The following is an 18820-nucleotide window of genomic DNA, read 5'->3' as shown; positions in this document are numbered from 1 at the left end:
CAGACTCAAACCACACGTATTGACGTGCACCTAGAGGACTGTAATTTTGTTTTAACTACAACTGGTTAGAAAACAAGGGGAAAGCCCTTCCTGAGCTCAGACTTCCATTGTCCCAAATCACTCTGTGACCCGAACCAAACGGCAGTCAGGGGATCCACTTCACAGCTGCCCCACTGCTCTGCAGCAAACCGTTCATGTGGGCACAGCCCAGGCATCCCATTCTGTCTCTGGGCAGTGTCATTATTTGCCACTTTGAATAAATAACAGAAATGGGACATTTTGGCACAAATGGGAGTTTTGAGCATCTCTGTGGAACAACAAAAGGAAAAAAGTTAAAGCAACCCAGAAGGAAATTACAGAGAATCTGCTTAGAAACCGCACTAGGAGGTTTCGCATTATTGAATCGAACTGAAATTACCAGAGTAAAATAACCCAGAAAGAACCAACCCCAAAATTCCCTGCATGTCACGCCTCAAAGCAACGCAAATGGCAGTGCTCGCAGTAGCTGAAATCTTTGCTGTGTTTCAGTCCTCATTTTTTTCTCATTAATCCCAAAGGAACAGCATGGGGCTGAGTTGTAGAAATCCTTATTTTCACCAGCATTAGTGAGATCAAGGTCTTGCAAATGAGGGAAATCTGACGTGGAGTTTTCCAAAGAGCAGGCAGTTAGCTGGTGCCGTGCGATAGCTTCTATGTATGTGTGGTTAATGACTGGTGGAGAATGATTACAACGGGGGAGCAGAAATAAACATGGGTACTATAGCAATAAGTAAGAGCTGATATAAATCAATGGCATTTTATTGATTTCAGTTCTGCTGGCCTGACTTAAATCAAGTACAAATTTGGCCCTAGGGCCTTGCACAGAAATCACTGAGTCTGAATCCTGCTGTCTTGACTCAGACAAATTTTTCCTAAATTTCAGTGAGAGTCATGGTTGAACAAGGATTGCAGGATTCTGCCATCACATAATACAAAAAAAAAATATCTCTCTCATCAGCAGTTCATTTAGTTGTGAAATGTATCTAAATGTTTTATGGAAATTATCTGCTTTAAAATAATTTCCACTGGGTTTTTAGTGCTGAGGCATTTTCCACTCTTCATATCTTCAAAAATGTAAGTCACATTCCCCACTTAGAAAAAAACAGAAGCACATTAAAAAAAGTCTTTTTAAATTATTTTTTGGTGATATCTAAAATGTAGAAGTCCTGTGGTAAATAGAAACAAACAAATAGCAGTGGATTGATGTGCCCACAGCTCTGTAGGTGAGGAAGGTAAATAGTATGAGCTTTCTTCATTTTTCTTTTTTGTTTCTTTTATACTGATGTCTTCAAAACAGACTCAGCAATTTTCCAGGAGTGTCAGACTGAACAGAACCACATGTTTAAATAATTATTAATTATGGGAAAAGAAAAAAAAAGCAGTACACAAGAAAGACATGAATTTTCAAGAGATCCACTTGTCTCAGGGTTTTGTACTTTCCAAGGAAAAGTAATTGCATAGCCTTTGAAATCACAAAACATAGTGTGGGTATAATTTCACAGCACAGTAAGAGCTCTAGAGCAGATGTACAAGTGATCTATTTTTATAAACCTCTGTTCCATTTTCAGGAGCCCTTCCATGTCTGTGTGTAAGAGGAGGGTGGCAGGTTAGACTCCAAAGGAGCATAAAGCACAGCAGCGCCCGCCTTGCTCTGCAAACACAATGCTCTTCACACGGTGTCAGCCAGGGGAGCGCTTTACACTTCACATTGCACCACTGTGCAGCACGAGAGCAGCTGGGAGGGATGGGGAGGCAGGGGACAGAGACGCCACCCTCAGACGTGGGCTTTGCAGGTCTGCGCCACCCCCTTGATGGTGTTCAGGTGCACCAAGCGACCCAACCAAGGGAGCAGAGCTGGCAGGGCAGGCCGCGTATAGCAGCGCCTCGGGGGAGGGCCCCTCAGCTCTGCTGCAGAGAAGCTTGTTTTTCTTCTCCTTCTTCCCTAGACTGATGCAAAAAAAGGTATTTTTCCTTTTGGCTTACAAAACATGTGTGTATAAATATGCTGTTGAGGGTGGTGAGGCTGGGTTGTTTGGTCACTTTGTCTTGTACAGGTGGTGACTTGAACAAAGAATTCAGCTCAAAAGGGAGTGAAATTCCTAGGTCTTCTTGGTTTTGTGTTCTCGTTAGTTTTTTGTTTGTTTGCTTGGGTCCTTCGTAGGAGTGGAAGGAGAAAGCCAGTGTAAATATCTAACAAATTCAGTTTAATCCCCAAATTAACGTTTTACTTGCTGTTGGGGCAAGGGCAGTTTGTTCAGGAGTGAATTTGTATGAGTTTCAAAACGCATTTTTTTTTCCCAAAATGAGGAAAGGAAAGACAGTGTTTCTAAGGTTTTGCCTTGGTTTATTTATTTTTCTTCCTGCTGTTTTCCTGCTGTTTTGATATGTTGGAATTAGTTGGCCAGTTGTTGTAGACTCACAAATTGCTTCAGGCAAATCCATGTGAGGTTTTCTGTGTGAACAAGCTGGTCCTCCCCCAAAATTTTCACGTTTCTTCTTCAAAGTGCATAATAAAGATACTGAGGTTGATCTCTAGGCCTGGTAAGTAGATCCAAGCAGGTCTGAGTGTCCTCTGCTTCCACTGAAGTCGTGAGGTAATGGTCTGATGGTGCGTGGCATTCCCAGGACTGATTTGCTAACTCATCTAAGAGCCCTTGCAAGCATTTGGCCAGCTCCCAGGCCTGGGGCAGCTGCATGGTGCCAAGCTGCCTGTCCTGGGAGAGTGCTTGTGTGGGTGAGCAAACTCACCGGCTTCTGTGCTCTGGGCTCTGTATCCTTTTCTAATGTTATTTTTTTGACAATAATAGTGCTGTAGTTTGGATTAGTGTTGAAGCCTGAAAGCATAAGCGCTGCTATCTGTCGTTCCCACCTTCCTGGGGTAAGCTGCGTATCACTTGGCACACAGCTCCGTGGCATACCAACAGCAGACTTTAATTAACTTTCTTTTGTCTGAACTGGACAACCACAAAGAGCGTTGTGCGATCCTTTTAAGGCCTGAGCACCAGCACGGTCATTGCCGGATCACTCGGATGCTGTTTTCAGGGCAGCCCCTCCTGCCCCCTCCCCTGCACCAGGCTCTGCTGGGACTGATTTTCCATGCCCTGCCCTGCTTGAGACCAGGGTCAGGTTTGCTTCACTGCCTGTGTTTGCTCATAGACGCTTTTCTGGAAAAGACCAGTATTAAGCCTGAAGCAACTCGCTTTAAAGCAGTGGTTGTCAGACCCTGGTCAGAAACCCTGCCTCTGCTGCTTGTTCTCTGCCTTTGCTTCACGAGCACCATAGGTGTGCCAAATGCAAACTGCAGAGGAGGTCAGGGCGCTGCAGATGAGTGTCAAAGCTGCCCGTGAGTATGAGCAGAGCGGGCAGCGATGCTGATGGCTGAGGCAGCGGTTGGCTGTCAAGCCAGGGCTCTGGCACGTTACAAACACTGCTCTTGGTGTCACATTCCTTGCGTGCACCTGCCAATTCTGCAAAGTACAAACTTTGCCCAGGGAGAGCTTCAGATGGCTTCTTGCTGTTCTGTAAGGATGTTGTTTCTTAGGAAAGCAATCTGATTTCTTTTTTCCTCCTTTGCAAGGCTGTAGAAGTAAGAAATGGGTAATGATGGATGAAAAGTAACCACTGGGCTCAGAAATAAAATATATGCTAATTCATGCATTTGCCTAAATTGCACTGAAATGCTTTGGTATAGGACTGTCCTCAGGGTTCAAAAAGGAGGGTGCCCTTTATGTATAGGGTAAAGCTTTATTTGGCTATTACCATTTACTTAGCCCTTAAATAAAAAATGTTAAAGAAGAAATGAGCCAATGAGCCAAAAGTCGATGACATTTAGCAGGAGTGGAACAATTAATCCCAAATTATATGGCTTGGGCATGGATGTACGTGATGAGGGGTGGCGGTGGGAAAAAGCAACAGTCTAAAATAGAGATGAGCAGCAGCAGGACGTGCAGTGAAGGAATGGCTCGGGCAAAACAGCGCTGGTGGCAAAGGGGAAAGCAGAATGGGATTCTGCCCCGCAAAAGCACGGGCAGCGTGTTGCACCTTCAGACAATTCTGGCCGTGGGATGCCAGCCCAGCTTCAGTGCAGAGCCCCCATGGCGATGCCCTGGGGGTGTCACCGCGGTGGGACCCCTGCTGCCTGGCAGGGCGCTCCCAGACAAGAGGGGTGGCTCTGGGGAGAGGGGGTCGCTCCCCCCAGTTATTTTTCGTTCAGTAAGATGGAAGTCTTGAAAAGAGGTTTTCCCAGCAAAGCAATTTCACAGGTTAATTATTCAAAATGAGTCAATTTCTGTTATTGCTACGGCATGGCAGGAGACCCTGTCAACAGTGACATGGTTCCCTCAGGGTGTCTGACAGCTCACGTTTTGTCAGCTTAAATATTGCTTCTCTCCTACGGCCAGTCAAAATGATGGGAGGGATGCAGCTGAAAGACCCTCACAGGCAGCTCCTGAGAGGGACCAAGCTGCCAGCTGTCTGGCAGAGAATGCCTGGCTTTTGCAAAGTGAGAACTCTGCACAGAAGCGAGTCCCAGCGGCCAGCAGAGCCTCTGGTATGGCTGCAGAGAAGCAGCAAGCCCCGTCCCTGCGCTGAAGAGAAGCAAGCGACAGCCCTCGGGACACCCTGCAGCCCCCCACGGGGAGGTGGGCAGCAGGCTGGGGAGGTGTCAGTGGTGGCAGTGCCACCCGGAGGTGTCACAGGGTGCCAGGTGGGTTGTTGGGGGTCAGCAGAGCTGGTACGGGGAGCTGCTCTCCTCCAAACTGGAGGTCAGCGTCAGGCATCAGATCAACGTCCCTTGGCTGGATTGATTAATTAGCTTAAAGGCAGGGTCTGACGTTAAACAGGCATACGTAAGAGCGAGGAAGAAGCCATCCTACCCTTGGCACACAGAAAATAGTCCGGGGTCACGGTCTTGCTCAGAGCAGCTCTAAGCTCAAGGATAATGCCAGGTCTGTTGGCAGCAGCCACCTCGCTATAAAAAGGTGACACCGGGCTGCCAGTGCTTTTGATTTACCACCTTGATAGATTGGGTCTGCATTATTTTAAGGGGCAACTACCTCGTGTTAATGGGAAACCTTTGTTCCATGAGAACGGGAATGCTGCCAGCTGTGGGGGCACTTCGCACTTTGAGGTGTAAAAACTTCCCAGCTGCTGTAGGACGCAGTGGCAGCAAGCTGCCTTCCTCAGGCAGCTTCATTAGCTCGCGTGAGCTCATCGGGCTGAGCCTAGGCAAATCCGACGCAGAAACCAGGCTGTGTTGTGTATGCCGTAGTGGTCTGAAGAACATTCAAATGGGTTTGGAAGGATTTGCTATTTATCAGTTTCCATATGGACAACAATTTATTTTAGAAACCTTCCTGTTCTTAAACCTGTGAATTAATCTGTTTTCTGGGAGACCTTAGTTCAGAGATGAAGAGTTAAAAGCCACATTAATCACTTGGTTTCTGACAGTGCATAAAGTTGTGATGCATCTAAAAGCCTTCTGCCATCCCAGTTCCAAGCAGCCCTAGAAGACCTCAAACAGTGAACTTTGAATGGAAACTCTTAGAAATGTGGTAGTCCCTCTGTTTTATGTTCCAAAAATAAAAACACTTGAAGTAAAAATATTTTAAATATTTCAGCTTTATATATGAAGGAGGAAATAAAGAATTGCTATGAGAAATGTCTGGAAGAGAACAGTATGGGCATCTCTCCTTCTAGAAAGCTGTGGCTTAACTGGACATTTAACAGGCTACCTCCACCTAAAACATGCCATCGACATGCACAAGATGAAACTGGGGAGAAAGGAAAAAAGAAAACAAACAAACAACGACACCAAAAACTGTCTTATGATATTTACACCAGCAGGGATTTCCCTTTCCTGTCAAAGCAGTTGGCTGAATTGGTCAGTTGTTGGTGAGAGGGGATGTGTGCTGCTGTTCGTCCTGCTGCATTAATGCTCCTTCTCTTCTGTTTGAATTGCAGGTGAAGCCAGAACGTCAGAGCAAGGTAAGACTGACGTACCAGGTCTAAGCTGTTTGTCAGTGACTATTCACAAAAATTATTGTAGAAATAACAGATACATTGATGCTAATGTTTGAACCTTTGTCCATCATGACTAAGGAAATTAGTTTTCAGCTTAAACTAATATCAGAAGATATGTAGTAATTATTTAATAGTACCCAGAAATTAAATTGTTGATGTTCCATGAATCTGGTTGATCTAAAGTTGATTCTATTTCAAGCAAGGCTTAATTAAATAAAATTTTCTTTTAAACTGCTGAGTGATCTAGGACAACTTAAGACCTACTTTTATATCAAAGGTCTTTATTTTTTCAGGTGTCCTCTCCCCCTTTTTATTCTTCAGATGATAGAAGGAATGAAGAGTTTCATCTCCATTTTTTTGCCTTTACACCAGCAGAAGGGCACAGATAGTATTTTCCATAATGATTTGTAACACTATCAGTTTTCTCTGTGGACCTTGTATTCTCTGCAGAGCCCGCTGGGAGGTGGAGAGGCAAGGAGTAATTAACCACACATGCATGTATAGCAGCTGCCGGGAGCTTTCTCTGGGCTGGGCCAGGACAGCTTCTGGAAGGTGGCTGCTGTCGCAGCAAGGGGCTGCACTGCTTCCACACTTAGTGAGGTAAGTGCACATCTGGGATGGGTGTTAGCCTTAACTTTGACTCTGGTGTCCCACTGCCCTCCTGCACGGCTTTTCCTCAGCACTCAGGAGCCACACAGGAGGCTGGGCTGTCTTGTCTCTGCCCTGTGGTGTGTGCCTCCCCACGCGTACCCCTGCCAAGTTCATGCATTTCCTACAACTTTGTTGGGGGGCATTCAGCTCCCCATCCACCCTACATCTAGTGTGCAAGTACCCTGACTTATATTCAGGTTTTTCTTCCAGATGTGAGCATCCCAGATGCACGGGTTGACCATTAATGCCATACCTTCACTGCTTTTGCCTTGTTGACAGTGTTGAACAGCTAGTCCTTTGTGGAGAATTGTAAGAAATTCATAAACGGTGTTTTTGGTAATTAAATTTGTGTTTTCAGTCACTGTGAGCTGGTTGTAGTGAGAATGGAAGCAGGGAAGGTGGTTAGTGTGGGGAGTACCTTCTGCTACCCCAAAGCTACGTCAGAAGCTCTGCCATGTAGATGGTGGGAGGGTTACGTTTAACTCATGAAGACAACCCAGAAAAGACAAGATGGGTTCTGATGTGTTGTTCAGCCTTTCTCCAGTATACGAGCAGCAGATGGTTCATCACGTTATATTTTATTGACGTACAGGAAGTGATAGAGGAGGTGTTTTTGTCACTCCTACTTGCTACAGAACCTATAAAAGTTGCTTTTAGCTGTTAACTGGTGACTTTAAATTGAGAACCTGTCTTGTTTAATGAGGAGAGGAAAAGAGGCAAAAATCGATGAGTAGGGTTTGTAAATATGTTACCTGAATCCCCTGGGTTTATTAGGTAGGATAGTCTTGCAGATAGCAGGAGCCATATGGAGATCCTTGAGGTAATTTCATGCAGTGTTGCTCCATACTTGTAATTCTTTGGCTGCACAGATGATTTTGTATCTGACCAGACTAAGTAAGATGGGTAAGTCGCTCATTAAGAGGATTAAAAGCTTCTGGCTAGAAGAACGCAGAGACCAAGCTTTCATGCGTGGCATGCACTTGAACTAGCACGATAAAAGAAATGCAAGAAACAATCTAAGCTTCATTTCTGACATGCTTAGATAACAGACGGATTTGTAGCTGCTCTGTTTTAAATGAGAAATGTAAATGGCTTATGACTGACCAGTGAGGGGTAAATCAAGTTTAGAATATAAACAAATGCCTAAAAGCCACCTTTTCAACTTTCCTGTGGGCTGTTCTCCTAACGCCAGTGCAATCTGGAGTCGTTAGTCTATGAAATGGTTTATAGCCTTTGAAAGTTATGCCAAAAATTCACTCTCTGACAACATTGTTACCTCAGGGCACAGCAGCTCTACCTTTTGGAGCCTGTCTAGGGAGTGTTCTCAGAGAGGAATGGGGACTGGAAAATGTTGCTGCAGTTCTTGGAAGTGCAGACAGAACCCAGCAGATGTGCAAGTGGCTTAGTTCAGTAACACGCACAGGTCAGCCCTAAAGCTGGGAGGTGTGTACAGACAAAGTGTTAATTTCTGGTGTCTGGGCACAGTTGGCATTTGCATCTGGGGGAGTGAGGTAATAGGGGAGGTGAACACATTAAAAAAAAAAAAAAAAAAAAAAAATTAACAGCCGAGAACAGTTTAATTTCATATCCAGTGGTCATCTCTTGTGCCTCAGCCTTCAGCAGAAAGCTGCATACACTTGATTTGAATAGTTTCTGAGTGACAAAGGCGTAGGGGTGGCTCTGCTCTACAAATGACATTGCTTGCCCAGTTATATGCCCAAGGAAGTTTTTTCAAAAGCAAGGAGTTCTTAGGTACGTAACTTCCTAACTTCCCTGAAGTGAGCTTTGGGAACCTGACTTGTCCTAAACGCGTCTCCAGCTCTGCCATTGCTCTGCGTGCCTCGGGTGGGCACCATGTGCTAAGTCTCAAATCTCAGAATTTATGGTAAAGTGGGGATTGCCAACAGACCTCCATGTCCTCACCATACTAAAAAAGCAAGGTGATATCCACGTTAAAAAATACAAATGAAAGCACACCTCTACAACCCAGAAGAGAGCTTAATTTCAAAAGGCTTCTTGAATAATACCTGGCACGTAGGACAAGATGCTTTAAGAGCAGGCAAACAACATTCAGGGCCAAGGCAGCTGTGGGCCTCAGAGGTCTCGTGCCTGAGTCTATCACTTACACTGTAAAGAGGCACGGTGGCTGCTTGATGAAATGGCACTCAGCAAGTTTCAGCTGGCACTCAGCATATTCTTCAACTGGGAAATTTCCTGTCAGCTGTATAACAGCTTTCATTGACTGAGCAGCAAAGGCCAGCATAGCTGAAGACAAGAAGCAAAAAATAATTGAGTTAGGGTGACGCCCATGTCTGTGCGAGCCTGCTGTAGTAAAGAGTGGAAATCCTCTTAGATTAGATTAAACTCTATTTCTACTTCAGCATATTTTGCGTTGCTGGAAGAACGAAGACTAACAGCAGTAAATCAGGGACTGAATGAAATGTGCGTTTGAGCCAATTTCCCCACGCATCCCAGCAGCTTTACGAAAAACAGTCTGGTATTGGCACCTACCTCTGCTTTCATCCCACAATGCTTTGTCTTCTAAATACAAAATCATCTTTTTTTGCGAACTGAATTGTCACCCGCGTTGATGACTTTCTCTAGCAAATCAAGTTGGTGTAGCACAAAGCACTCCATTACACGTCCCGACGCAAAGCTCGGTGCACGCTGGGTTGCAATGACACTAACCCCTTCTGTACCCCCGCAGTACCTCTGTGCTGCCCTTCCACTCATCTCCGACAGGGTTGTATCAAGGGTTCCTGTTCTTAATTGTTAATAATAAAAACAGGGGTGGGAGCGAATACTGCGTTTTTATTTGCTGTTCTTGACCTTTCCCACCGCTGGGGCTCTGACTGGGTGATGCTGCTGTTCAGCATGGGGGATTTATCTCTGAAGCCTGTGGTGTCTCTTAAAAGAGCCACATCCAGGGAGATTTGTCGACTTTTCCTCGAAGCAGAGAACCATTCTCTCATTCTAACAGGATCAGAGTTTATGGTGCTCTCATCTATTCCAGCAAGTGCTAAATCTGCTGATACAGGGTGATGCCATGTCTGTTTTCCCTCTAAGCATTTTCCATAATAAAAGCAAAAGGAAATAATTGATGTGCTGCTTTTACTAGCCAATCTGTCCTTTCTTCAGCCTTAATAGTAGACACTGAAGCTTGAAAATGGGGTTTTTACTTCCATCAATTTTTGCCTACTCTTGTTCATCTCTCCTAAACCACATTACAAACAGAGTCCTAGGCCACGTTTTAGAGGTGACATATAAAACAATAATAAACCTCAGGCAGATTTGGCCCCTGTTGCTGAACAAACTAATAGCCATGTGGTGGCTGGAGATCACAGTCCCTGGGAGAAGCTGTCAGGATTACCCATATAGGAAATTTAGGATGCTCTTTTCGCTGCACTGCAGCCACAACAGTGCCTCCAAAGATATGATTGCACCTAATGCCTCGGGCCTGTCTCCGGCTGCAGGAGGGGGTGATTGCCCAGCTTGTTGGGATCTGAGCACCAAGGGGTTGCGGGCTGTGGCTTACTGGGAGACTAATGGGAGCCAGCGTATGAATGAAGAGAGTCCAGCTCAGGAGATGGCTGTAAATGCATTAGCCCTGTAATGTGCTTGCACTTGAAATGCAATAGCGAGGAGAGAAATAACTCTAATTTACTTGCTGAGGGTCAGAAAGGGGGAGCAAAGCCTGAGAAATAGCAGAGTGGTGGACATAGGAGGTACTTTATATTCTTAGAGAAAAGCCCTGCAGAGCTGTGGGTGTATGGAATTCAAGCCAGTCATTTTTCATTTTATTTTACTTTTAATTGTGAGCTTAACTGCAAAGCCGTGAGAAGTCTCCCTGTGTTCACTCACCAGCAGTGGCTTGGTGCTTGGGGCGCTTCTCCGGCCCCCTCCTGGCTGGGTTTCTTGGTTTGCCCTCCTCAGCGTGCCTCAGTCATCTTGTTCGCTGAATTATACTTTGGGACAAACCATGGTAATTTACCATGCAAACTTTGCTTTGAGCAACTTATGCATAACATGCGTGCCTGCATCACTCAGGTATTTTTCCTAAAATATAAGTGCTCATATTGAGATCGTGTTTTTGTATTTGAGAACAGATTATGCATAGGAATTGTTTGGCAAATATTTTTTTGAACAACGAATAAACAGTGGAAAAAAACAGTGTTCACTGACAATACACACACAGAGCAAAGGTAGAACCTAGCTACATTATTCATTACAAATTGTTCAACCAGCTCTAATGTACTTTCCACCCTTCTCTTGAGGAAAAAAGCAAGGAATATGTTCTTCAATATATTTCTGTTTGATTTCTTCTCTCATTGAATAGGCTTTACATTTGAAAATTATGATCTGCTGCAGATAAACTTTGTGAAAATTGCCTATTCCTTTATGTCAACCGACCATTATGTTTCTCTGCCCTTATATCATGCTTTTTTTTTTTTTCTTCCTAAAGAGCAGAACACTGTTTCCAAATTCCCAAGGTGCAGATCATTACCCTAGGAGCATTTCAGAGCCAGAGCTCTGCAAGGGGAGCCATCTAGGAGGCTTCATGCTGCTGGTGGAGCAGAAGCGACAGAAAAGCTGTTGTGCTGTTATTTTAAACAGCTGGGTCTTCTCTTTGATGAGGTTAATAGACCCGTGCAGGATTGACTGCAGCAAAAAGATGGTTTCATACCCTTCTGCTGCTGCTGGAAAATGTTGTTTCCTCTTTGTTATTCATCAGTGTGAGTTGTTCCTCCCCGAGCAGTAAGGGCTGGGGAGGAAATGGAGACTAGGGCATCCTCAGGGCTGTCAGAAACAGAGTTTGCTCACCTTTCAGTGCTGTGTGCTGGTGGAAGTGAGCCGTGTCTCCAGCCGGCCCTCAGAGCCCATGCACGATGCAGGCAAGAACTGAGATAACTCGTTATCATCTGCTCCTTGGCGCTCGCTTTGCTTGTACCTCCCAGCACAACAGCAAAAGCTAAACCTCAAAATAAGCAGCTGCACGGATAGTTTGTTTTGTGCTTCTTCCCTCTGGGCATCCTCAGGGATCCTTTTTCCTCCACAGCTTCTGAAACCTGTATCTGTGGGGCATTTAGCATTGCTCACAGTGCAGTCGCTTCCCGGAGCTGCGTGCAGCCAGGCCCCATGGCTCAGCTCCACGCCTGGCACCTGCTGCAGGCTGCCAGCGCGCAGCCCTAAGGAGCAGGTCCTGCACGTGAGACCCATGTTTTCACAGCCCCTGGCCGCGTGTCCCAGAGCCAGTGGCACACACATTTGGTTGCTTTGGCTGGTGATGTTTGAAGTGATGTAGTTATGGCACACCAGTGCTGTGTGTGGGTTCGTGGCTCAGCAGATCCGTGCTCATCACCTGCCCTTCCCCTGGGAGAGAAGAGAGGCGAGCCACGGCCGCTTGGGCAGCTGGAGATAACAGTCCCCCGGGGCTCACTCCTGGCGGGGAAACGCATCTCTTCCCCGCTCACCTTCCCCCTCAAATGTTTGAGGCTGTTGCCATTTTGAGGTATTTGATGTAAGTAATTCTTGTCTTGTTCTTTGTGGTTTTTTTTTGTTTGTTTGTTTGTTTTGTTTTTGGTGGCTTTCTCAACACGATAATTAAAATAAATTATAGCTTCAAGTGCTTCAATATTTAATGCTTCCCTCCCAGCAAAGTCTGGGAAGACATAGGCAGAGAAACAGACAATTTTCTATTTTGACATTCTGTGTAGTAAGTGATATCTATTCTTCCTCATTGGTTATTTTTATCTACTTACTCTTGTACTTTCTTGCTGCTCTGCAGCTTTTCTAAACCCTTTCTACAGCGAAAACGAAACTCAGAGGAAGAAAGTTTTTCAGCTTTGGAGAGTTACGGTGTTTCAGTTGCCCTTTTCAAGAGTGAGATTGCCAAAGGTAAAGAAAGGAAGAAATGACAGAAAAAAAAAGCATCACTTGTTCCATTACATTCAGCAAGGGGTTCATTTTATTTAGCTTTTTTAAGCTCTGCTATGGAATTTTCCAGTGTGGGGGGAAAAAAGAAGTGTCTTAAAGCTGATGTCCTAAAAACTGAGCATTTGCTGCTGTGAAAAACTTATAACTGAGAGAATTCAGTCTTTCCCTGCACCAGCATTTGGATGATTATCAGGGAAACAGTTCCAATAATTCTATGGATAACACAGAATTTGGCTTATTGCTATGCTGCTTCTGGAAATTATTATCCCTATTCATATTCATTAGATGGCATGAGTGTAGTTCGAGACCAAAGGTTATTAAGAATCAGAAAACAAGCAGGAGATTGGGATTCTCATTTTCCAGAGATCGTTCTGAGCTATCATGGGCGGTCATTTCACCTTGCTAGCAGGGTAACTGGCATTTGATTTTTTTTTTTTAATTTTTTATTCAGAGTCATTCAGTAGCTTAAGGTCCGAGCCAGACATGCCTGCAGCTGTCCCTGGGCTGTTTTAGCTCTAAGATGCCTGTGACCATGAGAAGGAAGGGCTACATGCACATTCATGGTGCCACTGGTGATGTTTGCTTTTTTAGCAAAAAGTCAGATTGGGGAGGCCTTCTCCAATGTGCTGGGAGGCGACATGGAGCTTCATCGTGCTTTCCCTCAACCTACTCCTTGTAGGTTCTGGTGCACGTGCTGGATATCTGCTCCCTCTGCCTCACGCTGTAGGCCTTGCTAGGTGATGAAATGCAGCATTTTATTTTATTCTTGTTGTAGGGCATGTGAAATTCATGCTTATTTATATTTGGATGTAAACATTATATCTAATGTGCTTTTACTGCCATTTGTTCCAATTAAAAAAAGGTAGAAATGCATAATCTAAATGCAAACATGTACATGACGAATTAAACAGGGCTGCAAAGAATAGCTGGTAAATTAGCATTGTTGCTGAACATGAAATGCTATGGGGGAAAAATAAATTCATACAGAAGGGGAAATGGAAGAAAATACTTCTATTGTGAAACAAAAACTGCAAAGGAGACAATTGTACCATAGACTTCCCTTCTGTCAGAACACAGTACAGTAAGTTCTTGTGATTCATAAGGAAATTCTTACAATATATTTCTCTGTAGCTTTTAAAATGTGAAAGAGCTTTTAAAGAAACTAGGGTTACTCCTCCAAGGAGTGTCTGCCACGTTGTGCATTCTGAAATACCTGCAAGTAGAACTCCCTGGCCGCATGGTGCAGAAAGGAATGATGGCTTTGCTGTTATGAATCAGAGAATTGTGTGGGTTGGAGAAGACCTCCAAGATCATCTACTCCAACCTTTAAGATCTTCAGAAGAACAAAGCAAGGGACTAATAAGACACTTGAGACAACTGCTAGCTTTTCAGCAACATCGAGCTCTATAGCACACTACTTCTGAAAGCCTCCGTGACTTCCACATGCAGCCCAGGAAGGCTGGCTCGTGGCAGCCTTTCCCAGAGAACGAGTTGTGAACTTCCATAATGCAGCACTATCTGTAGCCAGCTCTGTTCCATCAGCATCAATCCCTTCCCCTTAGGGACATTAATACCTTAGCTTTCAGTCACATAAGAATAACATGGTAGGATTATGCAAAAAGCTGGCAGGAGCTTTCTGTGCAAATGCATTTGACCAATTTTGAAGAAATCTTTTACTGGTATATTTCCAGATGGTCTTTATGGCTGCTGGAAAGGGAATGGGACACAAGGTAAAGGGAGAAGAGAGATCCATTGCTTAAATTCAGCAAATGTAAAAGCAAAATGTAAAATCTCAACGTAACTTCATGTACAACTTTAAAAGCAAGCCTTTGTAGGCTACCTATGATAAAGCTGCATAGAAATGTTCTTACACAGGCTTAATGGTGCCACATGCTAAAGCACAATCTGTTCACCTTCATGCTGGCTGAGGCCACACGTAAATGCAGAGGAACAGGTCTCCCTTGGTCCCAGAGGGAGCTACTGCACACACACAAATAATGAAACTGCTCCGGACCTGGGTCACCTGGGTCAATTCATTTTTTAATTCAGTTATAGATGGAGTTTCTTGCTGACTCCACATACATCTAAGATTTTTCTCTTTCTTTTTCCCCTGAAGCCTGTCCCCTTCCCCACACTGAATATTTGGCAGCATTGAACTGCAGAAAATAGATACCTGCACTGAACATCATCAGGGCTATGAAACCGATGCCTTTCTTTCTCTAACTCCCTGTAATACTATCTGTAATAGTCACAGGAAATACCTGATCTTTGAGAGCTAGGAAATGTTGGTGTGTTCAGTCACAGAAGTCAGTTTAAGATACACCTCGTGATGTCGCATCATTGTGTGGTTCCTCCATCGTTAAAACCACCTGCAATATTCCAGCTCCTTCATGTATAACAAGGAAGTGGGTCCAGAGAGGGTGCTGAGATGAGAGAGATCTGAGCTGCTTGACCGTGCAGATTATAATAAAGATTTATATTCTACATTAGATCAGTAGATTAGATTTTTTGTAGTAGTGGATTATAATGAAGATCTCATTCTTCACCGTTAGTAAAATTATACCAAACTGAACAAATATCAAAGCAAAAGGGATTTCCAGATACCATAGACTGATGGCTTTGAGGAAGATGCCTTTGTTTTACAGCAGTTGTTTATCTTGTTAGTTTTATATTGCAAATCTTGCATTTTTCTTTACTTAGTGGTGCATTGAAAGATGAACATATGTAGGTTTTCACACCATAATCTCATTTGGATACACTCAAGCAAACAATCTAATTTTAGGATGACTTTTCCTTTCCCTGTCTCCCTTAGTGTTTTTCAGAATCTTCTGCAGGCCACCACTGGCAACATCACCTCAGAAAAGCTTCTAGATTTTGCTGGATAAATACATCAATCTAAACCGGAATGGAAATGCATTGTAGCCAAGGCATCTATTCCCGAGTTTTTGATGAAAAGAGTCCTTGCTTAATTGTCTTATTCTTACTTTCTCTTCCCCCGTCTTTCCTTTTAGGGAAGAGCTATAGACCTGCTGGCCAAAACAGGAGTTCCTATGACTATAAGTTGACTACAAAATTCTCTTAGCACTTAATCGTGAATTTTTCATTTCTTCAATATTTTCACTTATTTCTTTTTCACTAGTTTTCCTTCTTTGCTATTAACCTAGGCTATCTTCTTCTGTGATAGTATTTGTTCACCTAAATATTTCCATCATTTTCAGCAGCGCTGCTCATGATTAATTCCTTTTTGCACGACAGCTAATCTTCTGGCCACGTACTGTATGTTGGCAAGTGGTTAGGTGCTTTTTTTCCCACAAAAGCTGATGAGGAGAACAAGTAGCTTGTCCTGGCTGCTGATGACATTGGTATCCTGGAAACTGATTTTTCTCCTAGGATGGAGATTTTTTTTTCTCTTTCTGGATAGAAAAGCATCAACAACACTTCAACAAGCACATACAATGCAGGGAACGTTACAGAAACCTGCAGCAACTGCGAGGTCTGCAGCCCAGGACTCTGTGCAGGAACTGCTCGGGGCTGGTGCTTGCTGCGGCTGCACCCGCACACTGTCCTGCATCCCGTGTCTTTTCTGCTCATAAGCTCTGCCCCTTTGCGGTATATTTTAATGAGAGGAAAAAGGCAAGCTGTCTCAGTTTCACTCAAAACAAAGCCACCAATCCCCCAATCCTTACTCTGCAATTGTTTTCTGTGGAGGCTGAGGGTTTCCCATCTGTTGAGAAGCAGCAGTTGTCTTAGGAACCAGGTTGAATGGGTGTAAGGAGAAAACAAGAAACGCTTGTATCAGAAATGCAGGTGCATCCATCTCATGGCTTTAAAGGGTACTTAGTAACAGGGAGGGTGATAAGGAGCTCCTGTGTGTCCAGAACCTGGTTCCCAGAAACTTTTCCTGCCTCCTGCTAGGCCGAGCAGTTGTGTGCATTACGAGGGCGGCATTGCGGCATCGGTGCAAAGTTACGCGCAGAATGCTAAACGGTTCTGTCCCTATAGTGTTGGCTCTTGTCCCTTCTTTTTCTGGGAAGCTTCTCATCCTTTCTTGCCTTCAAGGACAGTATTCCATTTTGATTTGTGGGAAACAGTGAGGAAATGGAGATCTGAGTGATCAGCCTCTGAATTGTGTGTCCTTTACCTTTTATTAGAGGTGTTAGTTCACATCTTCATGAAGGATGTGCTACGTGATCACAGAAAAATAATAGATTTACCTCTTTTTAAATGCCTTTTATCAATTTCCTCTTGCCATAAAGCATGAATTATTGACAAACCCCAGGCCTTCTGTCACACCTACCTTTCTGGTTTAATAGCCGTCTCCCACATGCCCTTGTTGCTATGGTGCCCCATTTCACAGCTGCGATGCATTATATATTGTAATAAGTGACATAAGCTCAAGGCAGCCAAAAAAAGTCAGCACGGTGACAATTAATAACTTTGAATTCTCGGCTTAAGCAAAGTTCTTTGAGGGCATAAGGCAACAAAGGAATGGCAGGAATGGCAAAGCTGCTCATCAGGTGATTCCCGCAGAACCTACCATGTGGAAATGCATCCTGGCACAAAGGATTTGCCTGGAAGCAGCGAGCAAAATATTGCACGTGGGCAGCAGGGAGACATTTCTCAGATATAGGTTATAATATTTTATTGACACTTTTAGATAAAAAATAAACAAACAAAGCTGTGTCTAATGCCAATTTCCTTCTGGCTTATAAGTATAAAATTGGCAGAAAATGTGACAATCTATATTATGAGTGAGATCTCAGACATCTTTGTGCAGCAGTTTGAAATGAAAAGTCTGGAAATTTTCAGTGAAAAAAAGAACAACAAACAGGAAACTTTGCATTACCTCTTCCCTTACAATAACAACTCCTGCTATGTATCTTATTGTGCAGGGAACTGCCAGACAAAACAAAGAAAATGAAGATTTCTGTCTTGGGAATTGAACCTTTGATGTCTTCTTGTATAAGGTAATGAGGTGACGCTATTGCTTGTTTAAGAAGCTAATGGGCAACTGTCCATCTAAAAGGTATTTGCAGTCACAGGTGTATTAACGTGTACGGCCATTGTTATACAAATTGAAAATTTAGTAAAGCTACATTTGCGAGTGGAATATTAATGTTAATAAAAACAACACATGCATTATTAATATGCAATAAAGTGAAGTATGCATATATAAGGTAGCATTTGACAGCAGCTGCTAGAAAGAGTTGAGAGAAGTGGATCTGGAGGTAACTCAATGCTTGCTGTGTTAAAACACAGTTGTGGGGCTCCTTTTAGAACAGGCTTACTGCCAAAGCCATCTTGAAGCAAAATAGAGTAAAGTTGGCCAAAACCTTTGTTTTTATCTCAAAATGCAGAGTATGGAAGTTAGAAATAACCAAGGTCTTGATGTATAAGTTTCTCACAACTTGCTTAGACGGAAGGGCAGCCCCACAGCTCCCACAGTACTCAGCTGGATGTTCTCTGGAGGGCAGCAGAAGACCTGTGGTGGAAACACCCACCGTGTTTTCAGCACACACTGCTTCACTAGTAACCAAATGGTGAGAACTGAGCAACTCCCTCACGAACCTTTTAGAGAAAATGCTGTGTCCAAGGAAACCGTGGTGGACTCTGAGTGTTCTGGCTGTGGCAAGTTCCTGCAAGGCAAAACCCACTTAGGAAATCCTCCAAAAGGAGTTGTGTCTTTTGTTCACATTGTTATTCACATTTTGCTGAATCCTACTACAGCCATTGTTTTTTGTTTTGTTTTGTTTAAATGGCCCCATTTTTGCTGCCAGGCGCCTGGTGCCTGTGTTCAGCTGGCTCACGGCCCTGCCAGCCCCAGCCCGCAGCGCCTGGCACCTCTGCACCTCTCCTGGCGCAGTGGCCAGGCTGGTGGCGGGCACCCGGCACCCTCCGGAGGCTGCAGGGCTGCCTCTTCCCGCTGCCCTCCTGCCGCTGGCACACGCATGAAGCAGGCATTGGTGTCTCCCTTACTTTTTCCCTCATGTCATCTTGTTGTCTCTATCTAGCGAGCAGGAGTAACCTTAAAAATAACCCTTGGGAAGGCGTCTAACAGCATCTGCTTTCTGTCTTTAACCTCAGGCAGACTGTTGTCAGCAAGAGACATATTCTTAATGATTTTTTTCCCCCCATGACAGCTTTTTTTCTGTCAGATAGCACTGTTCTGAGACCA

Source organism: Aythya fuligula, chromosome 7 (genome assembly GCF_009819795.1).
Source record: "Aythya fuligula isolate bAytFul2 chromosome 7, bAytFul2.pri, whole genome shotgun sequence".
Taxonomy (NCBI): domain Eukaryota; kingdom Metazoa; phylum Chordata; class Aves; order Anseriformes; family Anatidae; genus Aythya; species Aythya fuligula.
Note: the sequence above shows the minus strand (reverse complement) of the source record.